The sequence below is a fragment of the Helianthus annuus genome, chromosome 6, assembly GCF_002127325.2.
Source record: "Helianthus annuus cultivar XRQ/B chromosome 6, HanXRQr2.0-SUNRISE, whole genome shotgun sequence".
In the NCBI taxonomy this organism is placed as follows: Eukaryota; Viridiplantae; Streptophyta; class Magnoliopsida; order Asterales; family Asteraceae; genus Helianthus; species Helianthus annuus.
In genome coordinates, this window is record NC_035438.2 from 132698744 (window position 1) to 132713559 (window position 14816).

Genomic DNA, 14816 nt, shown 5'->3' on the forward strand with positions numbered 1-14816 from the left:
GCACTCATTCAAATCTCATTATCACATGCAAGCTGATACAACAAATGGCCAACAAGACTTTCTATCACACGCAATTCAGAATTTACTATGTTTCTATTGGACCTCACTATTAGTCTGAATCAATTTAAGGAATGATTGGGCCGCAAAAATTAATGCTTCCTGACAATTCCTTTTTCTTAATTGGACCTTGTGATGTAATGGACTGACACTATATCTTGCAACTTTGAATTGTTCAAGGCTACCAAATATCACATGCAAACTCTTGCAAGTGGCCGACAAGTCTGATAGATTTCAAAAACTTATTGGGCCGAAAGTCTGTTATCTATTATTAAACTCACATGGGCCACGTGATATACTGTAATCAAAAACGATTTGATTGGGCCTTGTAATTTGATTCAATCTAATTCATATGTATCACGTGATTCTTGTTGTAGGTTATTAATGATGGCAGTGTTGCAGTGGAATGCACAGACGTCCGATCGGTTGGGTCAACAGGTCAATGACTTTAGAGAAATGAAAAGTGACGTAGTAACACGGCTTGTTGACCGTTCGGCCAGAGATGCTAGCCGATCGGCTGGCAAGTCAAAGTCAACGAATTTAAATGAATTCCAATGATGTGTTATGGAACGGTTAGATATGCTAGCCGATCGGTTGGGTTAGCTGATCGGTTGGCATCCATATGAACTTCAACATCAACAGCAAACATATCCCAACTTTTTCGAACCAAAAATTCAAGATTTCTCCCAAATTACTTAGAGTTATGATCTGAAAAATTGTAGGCTTGTAGATCAGACAGTTTCGCACAACATATCCAAAAATTAGCAATTTTTAACCTTGAAAAGTCGTTTAATTTGGTGTTTTTTAGATAAAAACGTGAATGAGACGAAAAATGAAGAATTTTGACAAATCTGGATGATTTTGGTGTAACGCCCAAAATTCTTAATCCGAAAGTAATATTATCATGCTATAATTTAACAAAAATCGGGCATGACCCATTCGTATTATTAACAATTTCCTGTAAGACTAACTTGTAATAACTTAAAAAAAATACAACACAGCGGAAAATATGAACCCAAAAATTTCGTTCTTTAATAGACATAGTACTTACAGGAAAGTTCGAATATCAAATGTCATAAATTCATTAAAAAGGATTTACCACGTTCCATTATATTAATACTTCGGACCTACATTTGCTAAACTATGTGACCGATCTTTCCCGTACAATCCTTTGCTCTTGACTCGATCTTCAATCTTTCTATCCTTCATAATGATGCTAAATCCACGCAACCTGTAGACACCACATACAATCACATCGTTAGCAACCAGTCACATCATACATAAGTTTTAAACATACATAGTTAGGCGTCGACATCTCATGCTTTCGCTTATGTTAATCCATTCATCCATCCATTCGAACACCATCATTGGATTTTAGTGTCAAACCTACAACTTCCATTATTCGTATACCTGCACTTCCATTTCATTCTCAATAGAAAAACGGTTAGCATCGTTAGATTTCATTCATATGAATAAGTCCACATATACGCATAAACAAGTCTCATTCATTCGTGCATATATTTAAATTCCAATCCATGCATACATGCCTTTCTGTTCGTACAAATACTTACAATTTACATCTTACACAATATTACATGCAAGTCCTAAACACACACGTCTATACATGTAAATTACATACACATAAATCTCCATACTTACGCGTTCATAGTCATACTCACCTACGAGTTCCAATTACTTACATACAATCAAACACATACCCACATGTATAACTACTTATTTTATCCTTATGCATACCCATGAGCAAGTTCCCTTCTTACCCATACTTGATAAAAACTCTCTCTTAAATTTGAGTTGCATTTCGGAAGCTTTAAAACGGGTTCCTTACTCGTCCATAACTCACACAACTATTTGGTAAAGTTAGGGTGCATGACGGGGGTCTAACGGGGCTTAGGAATGCTTGAAATTTTTAAGTCGTTCATAACTGCCGAGAATCAAAGAAAACAAAGAAACTGACTTAACTAGCAACATAGGGCGTCGGCCAAAACCCACCAGCGTCGGCGACGCTGGTAGCGGCGTCGGGGACGCCCCTCTGCAGATCTGCTCTCCGTTTTTTGCTTATTTTCACCGTTTCGACCCCTGTTCGTGCACCCCGAGCGTCCCAAAACGTAAAATAACATTTGTCCAAGCCCCTAAATCATTCTAATACTAACACTCATGCCTTAATGGTCGAATCCTTACCTTACCCCGCTACCTAGTTTTTGACCCGTTTGATCTTTAATACACACTTTTCGACTTAGTTAACATCTTTGACCCATTACCACAAAACTAAACTTAGAACTTCATTTGATCTTACGTTCTTACATATCTCATTATTCGCAACATATGACAAAATTAACAAATCTTTCTAAATACTAAAAAGAGGTTCGGAACTTACTTACACTTCATTATGTTATGACAACAAAACTTCATTTGACACATTCGATCTACTTAGCGAGAACCATCGTTTTCATTCAACCAAATCCATGTTTGACTTCGTAACATACTCAATTATCTTAGAACAATACCTTATTTAAACAAGCTAAAAAGTGAAATTAGAATCACTTACCTCGAGTGTTCATGCTTGCTTCCTCGCCTCCGCTTAACCCGTTAACCTTCCGTTCTTGAGTCCATTTCCACATGATCCCTATACCTTCTCATCACGCAATCACATTCTTGTTAGTATACATGATTGTACACTTAATGATCATGTCGAATGCATGGTTCACGTTCGACTTTCATTAGTCAAGTCTAACAAACATAAGACATATACCTAAAATCACATCTTTTCCAACTCGTATAATTCCTTAAATAATTGCATATAACACACATTGTTAAACATGCGCCCTATGACTTTATAGCATTGAAATTTGACAAGAGTCTAGCCATACTACTTATGCAAGGTTTGACTTTCAAAAGTCAACGACCCATCTTATGGACTTTCGACTTAACCTCATATATCCGTGTCATCATATTAAGCTATAACAATGGCATTATATACACTTCATATTCATGATGTAACATGCTTACAACCACATGATCAATCCATTACATACACACACATACATAATATCAATACTACATATACTAAAGCTTTCGGGATTCCATACTAGACGACCATATTTGGGGTACATGAACAACATGATTTTACCATCCTTACTTGCTATACATTAACGCCAATTTTACACATAGTAACGCTTTAAACACACCTTAACAACTGTAAACATTCACCCGAAGCAATATTTAGTGTTTAGTAAATTGGTGACTAGAAAATCATATGTTTTAAGTTCATAAAACACATTATTTTCATTGCTGCATTTTTCACGCAGCAGCTGTTCGGGGTCACTTTCCCCCTTCTTAATCACGTAATCTGACTTCGACTTTCAAATAAGAATTGTAACATGCGAAACAAGCTTTTCAACGATATAAGGCTCGTTGTCTAACTCCTAATAACGAATGAGATACGGCCTTTACAAGATGACTATCTAGGGTTGTCAAAAGTGACGAATTTACTAACTTTTCATGCTGTTTTGACCCACTAAATCCCATAACCAGCCTCTTGTGACCAAATAAGAATTGTAATATGCGAAACAAGCTTTTCAACGATATAAGACTCGTTGTCTAACTCCTAATAACGAATGAGATACGGCCTTTACAAGATGACTATCTAGGGCTGTCAAAAGTGACGAATTTACTAACTTTTCATGCTGTTTTGACCCACTAAATCTCATAACCAGCCTCCTGTGACCAAATAAGAATTGTAATATGCGAAACAAGCTTTTCAACGATATAAGGCTCGTTGTCTAACTCCTAATAACGAATGAGATACGGCCTTTACAAGATGACTATCTTAGGCTGTCAAAAGTGACGAATTTACTAACTTTTTAACACAAACTTGAATCAATTCAAGTTTCATGTAGGCATTTTATCAAACACTTTGTGTGCGTACCACTATCTAAGCATAATGTACAAGCATTCTTTGCATATTCTTACTAGTTCATATCAAAATCATCAAATTCCATTAACCTCACATAACTTTCATCCTAAATCAAGGCTATTAACAATAATCCACAATATCCAACTTCATATATATATCAAAACTATACTTGATTTAGCACATGCAACATCATCAACTTCATAAAATTACTTTTACAAGTGGGTTTTCATTAAATCATCAATATAATCAGAAATTCGAACACAATTCATGTTTCATGAGATGATTCTAGTTCATTACCATTCTAATTTCACATAGGCTCAAGGATTAAACACAACCCGTCTCATCAATGATCATCAAATCGAAATTCTACAACTTACCACTTGTTTAGTAGGGTTAAATGGTTGCACATTCAGATTCATGCATATGATTAGCTTCAATTTCCCTTCTCAATTTTGCAACTTCAAGGATTTTAGGGTTTCTCCTCTTTTTCTCCTGCTTGGGGCGACACACACACACACGCCAGATGTGTGTGTTTGTTTTTTCCTTATTTTGCTTTTAGTAAATATCTTTTTCCTTGTACATGTTTAGCCCCTCCATTTATATGTTTGCCTAAACTTTGGTCATAGTTTATTTTATAATGCAATATTTCACATTTATTCTAACTAAGTTATATCTTCTATTCATTCTTATACAACATGTTTATTTAAACATTTTTCATAATCTTATTAGTGAGTTATACGTTCGGGTTTTGGGGTGTTACAAGTCTACCCCCCTTAAAGGAGGTTTCGTCCCCGAAACCTTTCTCATTCTTGGTAGACCAATACTATTCTTACTTTTTCATCTATCCATTCACGATGCTCAATACCACATGAATACATTCAGGATCTTTGTAAAAGTCTTATTCATGAGTAGATATAATCGTACCATCACATTATCGTACTAGAACTAAAGTGTGCAAACTAGAAGCAATCCCAAGGGTTTTCTACCATGATTTACATAAAAGCAAAATGAAGTTCATATGAACTTGCTACCACATTCACCGTTAGTATTAGTTCTAACAATTTCGTATATATTTGGAGTTTTACTTCTACCTTCTTACTCATACATGCACTGTCTACTACTTAAGCCAGATTTAAAACTCATTCTTAGCCTACTTCTAAAAGTCAACCCTTCCTCATCATATCACATCTTGCTTTACCACTGGCTCGTGCGGAGGTACTAATTCAATTCCTAACTTTATACTTAAATTCACATATTAAACAATTCACTAACCTTACTATTTTGGAATAATGCCACGACCCGCGAAAGCGAACCGACCACTTCATTACAAATTCAACCCATCCCAGGATTGATCTCATTCATCCGGGTAATGAGCTTCCGCTTATGAGAATTCTTTCACTGATCTTGATAGGTTTATCACACTATGATATCTGACGGAAGTAGATTCCATTGATTCGCCATCCTTATCTTACGGTGATCATTCCTTTCCGATTGATGACATTGCGTGTCCATTCATCAATCTCACCTTACAAAACTTAACATATCAAAACATTAACTAACGAGTTCAAATGGCAATCGCCATCTGACCGTATGACCCATTTATCCTTTCGACCATTCTTGCATACAACGCATTTGCATAAATATATTCATATATCTATACATGAAAATTTAAGCATAATTTGAATCATATCACTTAAGAAATATTTACTTGTCTGGTCCGTAATTACTTACACATTCGGATATTTTCATTCCTATCATTCTTTTGTTCATTTGCTTTACATTTACTTATATGACTTGTTTGACACATACATGGTCAAGCTATCGACTTCTTCTCACGTAGACTAGTTCCGTCTTTTGTATCTTAAATCTGTTTCACGGATTCGAACACATTATTCATACCTTTCGTACCTTCTATCTTTTGAATCCGTCTCGCGGATTCAAACATTGCATTTATATCTTTCGTTCTTTGAATCCGCCTCTCGGATTCAAACATTTCATTCGTGCTTTTCATTCCTTGAATCCGTCTCGCGGATTCAGGCATTGCATTCATATCTTTCATTCTTTGAATCCGTCTCGCGGATTCAAACAGATCATTTACGCCTTTCATCCCTTGAATCCGTCTCGCGGATTCAAGCATTGCATTCATACATTGTTGATTCGTACTTTCTTACGGATTCAACATTCTTCCTTCTTATCATTCGCACTTTTCACTCTTACGTATTACTCTAAATCTCCTGATAGTCTTACTACCCATTTCACCCATACGCCCACCTGCTACCCAATTCTAACGGACACACCTGTAACAATTATCACGGGCTCACGAACGTCATATGTTTCTTGTGTACTGGCCAGGTACACAATCAACATACTAGTTTCGTGTCTTCGTGTAATTGTCACCTTATGTCCGAAGAATTAGGTTTCGGCACGTATAACAATTCCAAAACTTCATTACCCTTCTTACCATTTTTTTTATTTAAAATTTTCCTTTCATTGATAGGTTTTACCATCACATGTACTTACATATATTAGATATATATACCTGGGTCAATATGTCATATTACATACCTTGGTGCCGGTGCTAGACCGCATCCACAAATCATTCCTTCCAAGCAACCATGCCTACCTTACACATAACATATTGTTAATTATCTTCCAATATATACTTAAGGACATACTTACCTTGGCTTCTACCCTTAGATCTTGATCGAGTCTTGGATTGTACAGGTTTCTTGTCACAAGAGCACACAGGTTTGAGTTCAAGTATTTACCTCCTCATACTTGATTTCGCTCAAACCAGGGCTCTGATACCAACTTGTAACGCCCAAAATTCTTAATCCGAAAGTAATATTATCATGCTATAATTTAACAAAAATCGGGCATGACCCATTCGTATTATGAACAATTCCCTGTAAGACTAACTTGTAATAACTTAAAAAAAATACAACACAGCGGAAAATATGAACCCAAAAATTTCGTTCTTTAATAGACATAGTACTTACAGGAAAGAAAGCTGAAAAAGAAAGCTGCTGGTGATTCCTCTGTTCCTGTCTCTGTCCAGCCTTCATCTGCTCCTGAGCAGCAGGTTCCTTCCTCTGGTGATCAATTTACTGAAAAAGAGACGCTGGAGTTAATGTCTTCTCCTCAGAGGTCTTCTGGGACACGACAGGTGACTGTTGATCAACAGCCACCTGAAACTCCCACCTCATGTACACATGCTCGACCCCCTCTCACTATTACTGGTCCTACAGGTGCCTCGGGTCAGGCTGGTCAGTCTGGTTCTTCAAGACCTTAGCCTTCAAGGCCAACTCTGGCAGAAACCTTGTCTGGATTTTCTGAAGCTGACAAGATACAATTCCTGATTGAACAAGTCAGTGAATTGGGATCTATAGTTGGTCGACACACAAGAACTATTGAAGAATATCGTGTCCAGCGTAAACAGGATGCAATGGCACACAATCATCTGTGTAAAATTGTTGAAACTCAGAATATTAAGATCAAGGAACAGGCTGATGAAATCGAAAGGTTAAAAGAGGCAAACAGGGCACGAGATAGGGAAGTGGAAATTATGAAGAGGCATAGTACTAACTTGGAGACTCAGGCGAAGGCGTTAAGGGAAAAGGTTAGTAGTCGTGATGATAGACTGATGGAAGCCTTCAAACCCATGTATACAAACTTCAATAAGGTTCATTCGATGGTTGGTACATTGTGGAATGAAAGGTGCAAAACCTTAGGGATAGTTCCCTCAAGACGTGAGGATGATCAGGATGATGATGCTGCTAATCCAGATCAAACAACTGCCTCAGGCTCCGGTGAAACTGCATCTGGTGCTGCAGGCGGATCTGGTACTCCTCAAGATACTCCGTCTGCTCCTCCTACAGCTTCTACAGGCCCAACTGAGCAGACTGAAACACTGGAAATGTCTGTAGACCCTGAAAAGATTAGCCTGGAACCGGAAACATTTACTACAGATCTCCCTGAATCTTCAAGTGCTCAGAAACATCATCCTGTGACGGGTGAACTGCTGGAAGAGGGAGAGTTTATTTCTGAGATGACTGATGAACAGATTTCGATTTTGACTGATTTGGATGAAGTTGCTGTGTGTATGATAGATGCTACTCCGCTGGTACAGGATCAAACTGATTTCTCCACAATTGAAGAAATCTTCATCAGTTCTGATCCTGAACGTCCTGTATATGTTGGAAAGGACAATGCGGAGGTGAATGCCCTTGATGATGACCTTGTTGCTGAAAAGACTGCAGAGTTCGCCAATCTTTCTTCTGATTCGCCATCAGCTCAGGAAAGCCGTGAGAAAACAGTTAATGAATGGCGAGCGGATTTCCTTGCTAGGAATCCTCCTCCGCTCGCTCCATTGGAACAGGCTAACTATATGATGCTGGAGAAAAATCAGGCTCGGGGTCGCATCATTAGCTGGATGTTTGTCAAAGATCTTCACTGCATGGTCGTGAAAAGAGAAACGGGTCTTCAGTATTTTAGAACTCTCCTCAGTATTCTCACACTTCCATATTATGATGTTGCAGTGTTAGCCCAGCTTGATGTAATCAATCGAGCTAAAGAACAGATGGTGGATCTATTCGCTAAGAAAATCAGGTTAGAAAGGAGATTGGGTTGGAAGGATCCTCTGTACAAGCCTCAGTTTCCAAGATACGAGCAGATCAGGTTCACACTTGATCCAGAAACAAACACCGCTCGTTATCGTTTGGTATACGATCCTCCCAAGGTGATGAAGAAGATTCCGTTACTGAAGATGAAGACTGACTTTCTTGAAAACTTCCGTTGCTGGGTTTACGATGCTGATACTGGAGAAGCGGTGATCCTCTTCAGAGATAATCGGGAGAACTTCAGGATAATAGATCCGATGTGGATTACAAATATGTCCAGATCGGATATTATTGTCTTGAAGGATCATGAGATAAACTATTTAGTTCAAGATCGAGATCAAGCTATGAAGTTTCAAAGGATGGCCCGATACTGCTTCAATCTGCTGGTCAACGCAGGAAGTGCATGGTTGTCACATCATCTGACAGTGGAAAGGACGCTCGAGACTTAAGACATGAAGACCGAGACAAAGCTACAGCCAAGGGGGAGTTTGTTGGTGCACTTGTGTCTGTACTTTGTCTGTATTTTGTAATGTATAAAACGATGTCTTTTGTTTGTCGTGTTTATGTCTTTTGTAATGTTTGTTTATGTGTTGGAATGTGTATTTGACCAAGTCAACCATCCTCCTGGTTTGACTTGGCCAAACAGTCAACACTTAGTGTGTAAAACTTGTATGCTTCGAAGGATGTCATCGAAGGATGGATTGTATCCTTCGATGACCTCGAAAGATGATCTTTCGATGGATACTTATGGACCTCGAAGGATATACCATCCTTCGAGGTATGTTTGGATCCTTCGATATCTTTCGATGGTAATTCTGGTCGATAGATGATCCTTCGACCAGAATGCCTGATCCTTCGTGCATGTCTGTCTGATATGGGTATATATATCCCATGAGGGTTTTCACTTCACAGTTAGTCATTCGGATAGATTGGAGAGCTTTTGTGAGTGAACCCAAGGTCTTGTAAGAGAGCATTTCAGTTTGGTCAAGGGCTGTAACCGTGTCCACTGAAATACTAGAGAAAACTTTGATACTTTGCTTGTCTACTCTTTCTCTTTGTAATCTTTGCTTTCATCTAAACTCCGGTTTGCACTCTAGCTTGGATTCCGCACTTGCTAGTGTGTTAAACATAACAAGGAATAGGTTTATCCTCAACCTCCGAGGGACCTACAATTACAAATAAGGATTCGATGTACAATGAATTCCAACGTATGAACATGTATGAATATGTAGATGGTGAATTTAAAGAAATACGAATTTTATTTATGATCCAAGTCTCGGATTTTACAACGAAAAGACGACTACAATAATACGAGATTTCCAAAAATAGCATTACAAGGCGAGCTTTCTAATTATGGAAAGTATGAAAAAGCAGGGCGTTACAGTCTCCCCTCCTTTAGGAAATTTCGTCCCGAAATTTATTTAAGAGGTAGGTTTAAAGAGTTTTGGTAACAGTTCGAGACTTGAGATTTTGAAACGTTTTGAAAAGTACAAGATTTTGGGAAGATAAAGATAAGTTTGTAAAATGATTTGTCGAGCCGAAATGGGTTTGAGGCATAAGCAGGGGTAAATAGGTATAGGTAAAACGATTTGAAATGGCTAAAAATTAGAAAGTTCTAAGGGTAATAAGATAAGTTAGGATTTGAATGCTTAAACGAGCTTGATTGTGAACGAGGTTCGTATGAAAGGAAGGAAATAGGAGCATGGGGCGAACAATTGACACTAAATGAACGCAAGTATACAAATGATATGGGCATTAGATAGATGAAAGTACCATGTTAAGGATGAAGTCTCGTCATGGATAATCGGACATAATGTGTTTGTGAGTTGCTTAAAGCTTGTGTTAGGTCCAAGAGGTCTGTAAAACACTGAATTTCCCATGGCACGTTTTACGAAATTTTAGTAACATGGTGAAAACACTTATATATAGGAAGTACCAGCGGCGTATCCACCATGTTTTGACCACGTTACGTCCGTTTCGTCTTCAGTGTCATGTTACGTTCCGTGTATTACCATACGCAGTAGCACACTCTATGGTTCTCATACGCCTATCACTATAATCCCGTGTGCACCCGTGATTATTTTGATCGTCGCATGGTCCGCATAGCTTGTACTAGTTGTGTATGAATCGGGGTATACATAAAAAGTTTAGAATGTGTACGTACAAGAATATAGTATATAAGCAAGTCCATGTTTAAGTATGTGTGGGACCCACGCAAGCGAATCCCTCAGGTTACGCTCGCGTATAGGTACGAATGTATGAACCATGAGTAAGGATGAAAGTATGAGCATAAGTTTAAGTATGAATACGCATGTATGTATGAGCATAAACATAAAACGTGTAAGTAGTATGTGTATAAGCAGAAGCGTAAAACGTATAAGTAGTATGCGTATAAGTACAAGCATAAAACGTATGAACATAGGTGTAGGTATAAAAAAAATAAATATTGCGTATATAGTGTACGTTGAGGCATTGCGGTTTAGAAAGGCTAAGTATGTAGATACGAACGATATAAATGGTGTTATCGCGAGATATCGACTAAAACGTGTATGACGATGTGCATGTATAGTTGTTCCAACAAAACGTTGAGTTTATCGAATCAAAATTAGATTGAGCCTGGTTTGAAAGGTAGAATATAGTTTGTATATGTAAAGGAACATAAAGTACTCGTTGGTTATGCATAACGTATTTTGTAACAAATAGAAATGCTAATTTTGTTTAAAAGGGTTTACGTAATCCGAAAAAAATGGTCGGTCCCTATGAAGTCTTCTTGCGCACGTGTTTTGTAAATTGGTGTAGGAAAAAGGTTTTCGTTAAAAAGTAAGTTCGTTTCATCAAAGAAGAAATTATGAATCTAGGAGGTTCTTGTGAAAACTAGGATCCTTAGAAGAGAAATTTAGCAAAAGGACTTAGTGATTAAAAAAATTAACAAATGATTTGTTGATGTTGAAAAGGGTATTTGGTAAAACAATCATATAACTTCTATAAGATCTTATAAGTATTTGAGAAAGGTTGGTTGGATTTTGATTAAAAGTAGAAGGTGAGCATGTTTTAGTGATTAAGTCGAATATGAAGTTCATGGGCAAGAGTTTCATTAAGCCGATTAAATTGATAGGTAGCATTTCGTAAAGTTTTGAAGTTCGAGCAATAAAACGTTTTAAGACATGATTATGAATTTCGCGTATATGAGTTGAGTGAAAATAGATTGTAGAATAAGAAGTACGTTTGATAAAACAATGCATTTTGAAATCGGTATGAGTGGGTATTTTGAATAATGATAAACAATTTGGGTATAAAATATGATCGAGTTTGCATAATAAGATATTTTTGAATAGACGTTTTGGTAACGATCACCTAGGTAAGGGAATCACCCCTAACTCGTTGGTGAGGTCGTTTTAAGTAAAGGGGAGTGGAGTTAATCGTCAAGGTAAGGAAATCACTCCAATCTCAATGATATGTCTCCACTAGTCGTTACAAGGAATATGAATTTAAATTATATGAAAATCATGCATATATATAAATGTATGGAAAAGATTCAATATGTTGTGTGTGTGAAAAGAGAATATCGAAAGTAAACTCGAGTTTGAAGGATTGCATCGTATAAAATAAATAATAGAAACACATGTTGATCAAAATTTGGATGGTTCCAAAACGGAACTTTGACTAACGAAAGTGGTCGAAAAGTCTTTTGAATTTGAGGAGCATGCTTTGGCCTAATAGGTAAAATACTCTCGCCGACAAGTCGGTTAACGGTATTTACCCTTCCGGTTACTACATGTCCCAAATCAATCGAAATTTCGAGACTTGGCGGGATTTATGAAAAAAAAAGTACCAAGGAGTGGAACTAGTCGACAAGGTGCGGGTTTCACCCCTAACTTGACGATTTCGTATCCTAAGTGTGGTTGGTACTCGTCGGGTCAAAATTTAATTTCGACATGTTGACGAGGGTCCACTAGAATTTGAAATTTGAGATTTACCATTAAGATGCGGATTTCACTCCTAGCTTAATGGCGATATCTCGTGTAAAAAGAATGGGTAGGTTGAGAGTCGTTCACCAAATTGTGGGTTTCACGCCTATTTTGGTGAATTTGTCTCATTTGTGTAATACGAGTGTTTACGGATTTAGAATAGTCGAGTAAAATGCATGAGGGGAAAGAGTATGTTAAAGGAATAAACAAAAAAATATAAACGAACAATGAAGCATATTAAGAATAGCACATAATGAGTGGGACAATAAAACATATATTAGCACATAATAAAGCAAGTATAGCATGTCAAGTGTTAACACGTAAGCGACATATATGCTCAAAAGATCAAAAGAGAATAAATAAGAGTACATAAAGTAGCATGCAAGTAGCTTCAAGCAAAGCATAAGAATAAGGCTCTAAAACTATAGACTAGGCTAAAGCATTCCTACTTTTCCTAATTCCCTATAGTTATGGCTCTGATACCAATCTATCACACCCCAACCAATGGCGGAAACATCGAGATGAGACGAAGTGTGAAGATTGCTAGAGACATCATAACGCTATTTGTGATAATATTTTAATAATCCGATTTCATTTCATAAAGTAAATTGTCAACATTACAAGAAATTCAAATACAACAAGTTCAAAAGAAGTACATAACAACACAAGCAAAATTGATACAACATATTAAACCTAAACGTCTAAATGTGTATCTAGGCATCAACGCTACTTCTTTTCATAGCATCATCATCATCAACCTGTAACATGCTTAAAATACAATTCAATGCAAAAGCAAAGGCGAGTATACAATTTTAAGCATAAGTATAAGTATAAGTTTAAAAGTTTAAAACGAATCCACATGGCAACTTAGTCTATACGAGATCAACCTAGCGTGGCATGCAATATTTCTAGCCAACCTCTTTTTACGCAAGAAAGTTTAATTAATTCAACATGACCCAAGTTTAAGGGGGGCGGTGCGTTACTCCTATAGCGCTATACATGTCGAAGGGAGGCTCGTGAGAGCTAATGACTAAAACATATCACATAAGTATGGTCCACGTAAGCATCAAGTATCATACCATAGTATTCATTTATAAGGATTGTTTTGTGCATTGCATAAAGAATACGTTTAAGTGTAGTTTAATAGTAAAACATGTTACACCCCAAAAAGTGGTAAACATAAAAAGGGGGTTACGAGTATACTCACAAAGTTTGCATATGCTTTCCGATTATCCAATGTGACAAAGTTGACGAGGTTGGAAGGTTGAATGCGTAAGGGTTTAAGTTCAAGCATGTTTAGAGTCGAGATTCGGAATGAAAGTGACATGAAAATATTATACCAAAATATTCATCTTCCCACATAACACTTGTATGACACTTGGTAACCACAAGGGTTATAATGATTTTATGAGTTGAACACCCATAAGAATCATAACAAGGTTTAGGTCCTTAGATGATAACCTACTACTTTGACAAATGAATATGATTTCAACATCAAATATTCGAGTGTACATAAATAGTATTTAGGTCGTATATTATACACATATTATTAAGTCCAAATGTTCAAGTATTCAAGTAAGAGGTAGAACATTACATCTTCATTTAGGTACCTCAAGTTGGGTCATGGGTGTCATGGATGGGGTAGGAAGACAAGGCTTCCATTTAGGTACCCCTTTGATGTTCACCACTACACTTGATGTAAAAATAACCAAGGAGGGTCATGAACTAAGGTCATTACAAGTATGTAAAGTAAACTAACTAATAGAAATCATCAAATCATGTGAGGATTGTATGTTTGGACAACCCAAGTTGTTCCATAATCACTCATGTATCAAAGACTAAGTTTGACATGACTTGTGGGTTAAAAACCCTAAACAAAACACCAAGTTTATGAGGTTTAATCCTCTGATTTTTAAGTGTCTCAACCTTGTTTTTAAGCCTAACCAACCACTAAAGTGTTGTAAGCATTAGGACATAGGTTTGAGATGAGATAGACTCAAGTTTGGTAAGAAATAAAAAGGATTTCATGAAAACAAAAACAATCAGTGGACTTTGGAGCCTTTTTGCTGGAGTTCCAGGGACTTATTTACTATGAAAAACCCATGGAAACGTAGATAAGGTCAATACAAAGTAGTAGGAAAAAGAATCGAGTGAATCGGATAAGAATTGAGTGAGTTATGCTCATTTTCGTGAAGGGGTGTCAATCTGCTCGAACCTTTGCTTTCAGCTACGGTTTGG

General features: G+C 37.1%; 1 long non-coding RNA gene across 1 annotated transcript; it reads right to left on the reverse strand.

Moving 5' to 3' along the window:
- Nucleotides 1-1065: 1065 nt before the first annotated feature.
- Nucleotides 1066-4681, reverse strand: LOC110865951. The gene is made up of 3 exons (XR_002551118.2): nt 4369-4681; nt 2624-2707; nt 1066-1467 (listed from the first exon to the last, which is right to left on the reverse strand). It is a non-coding gene; the product is annotated as an uncharacterized LOC110865951 (long non-coding RNA).
- Between the last annotated feature and the right edge of the window lie 10135 nt (nt 4682-14816).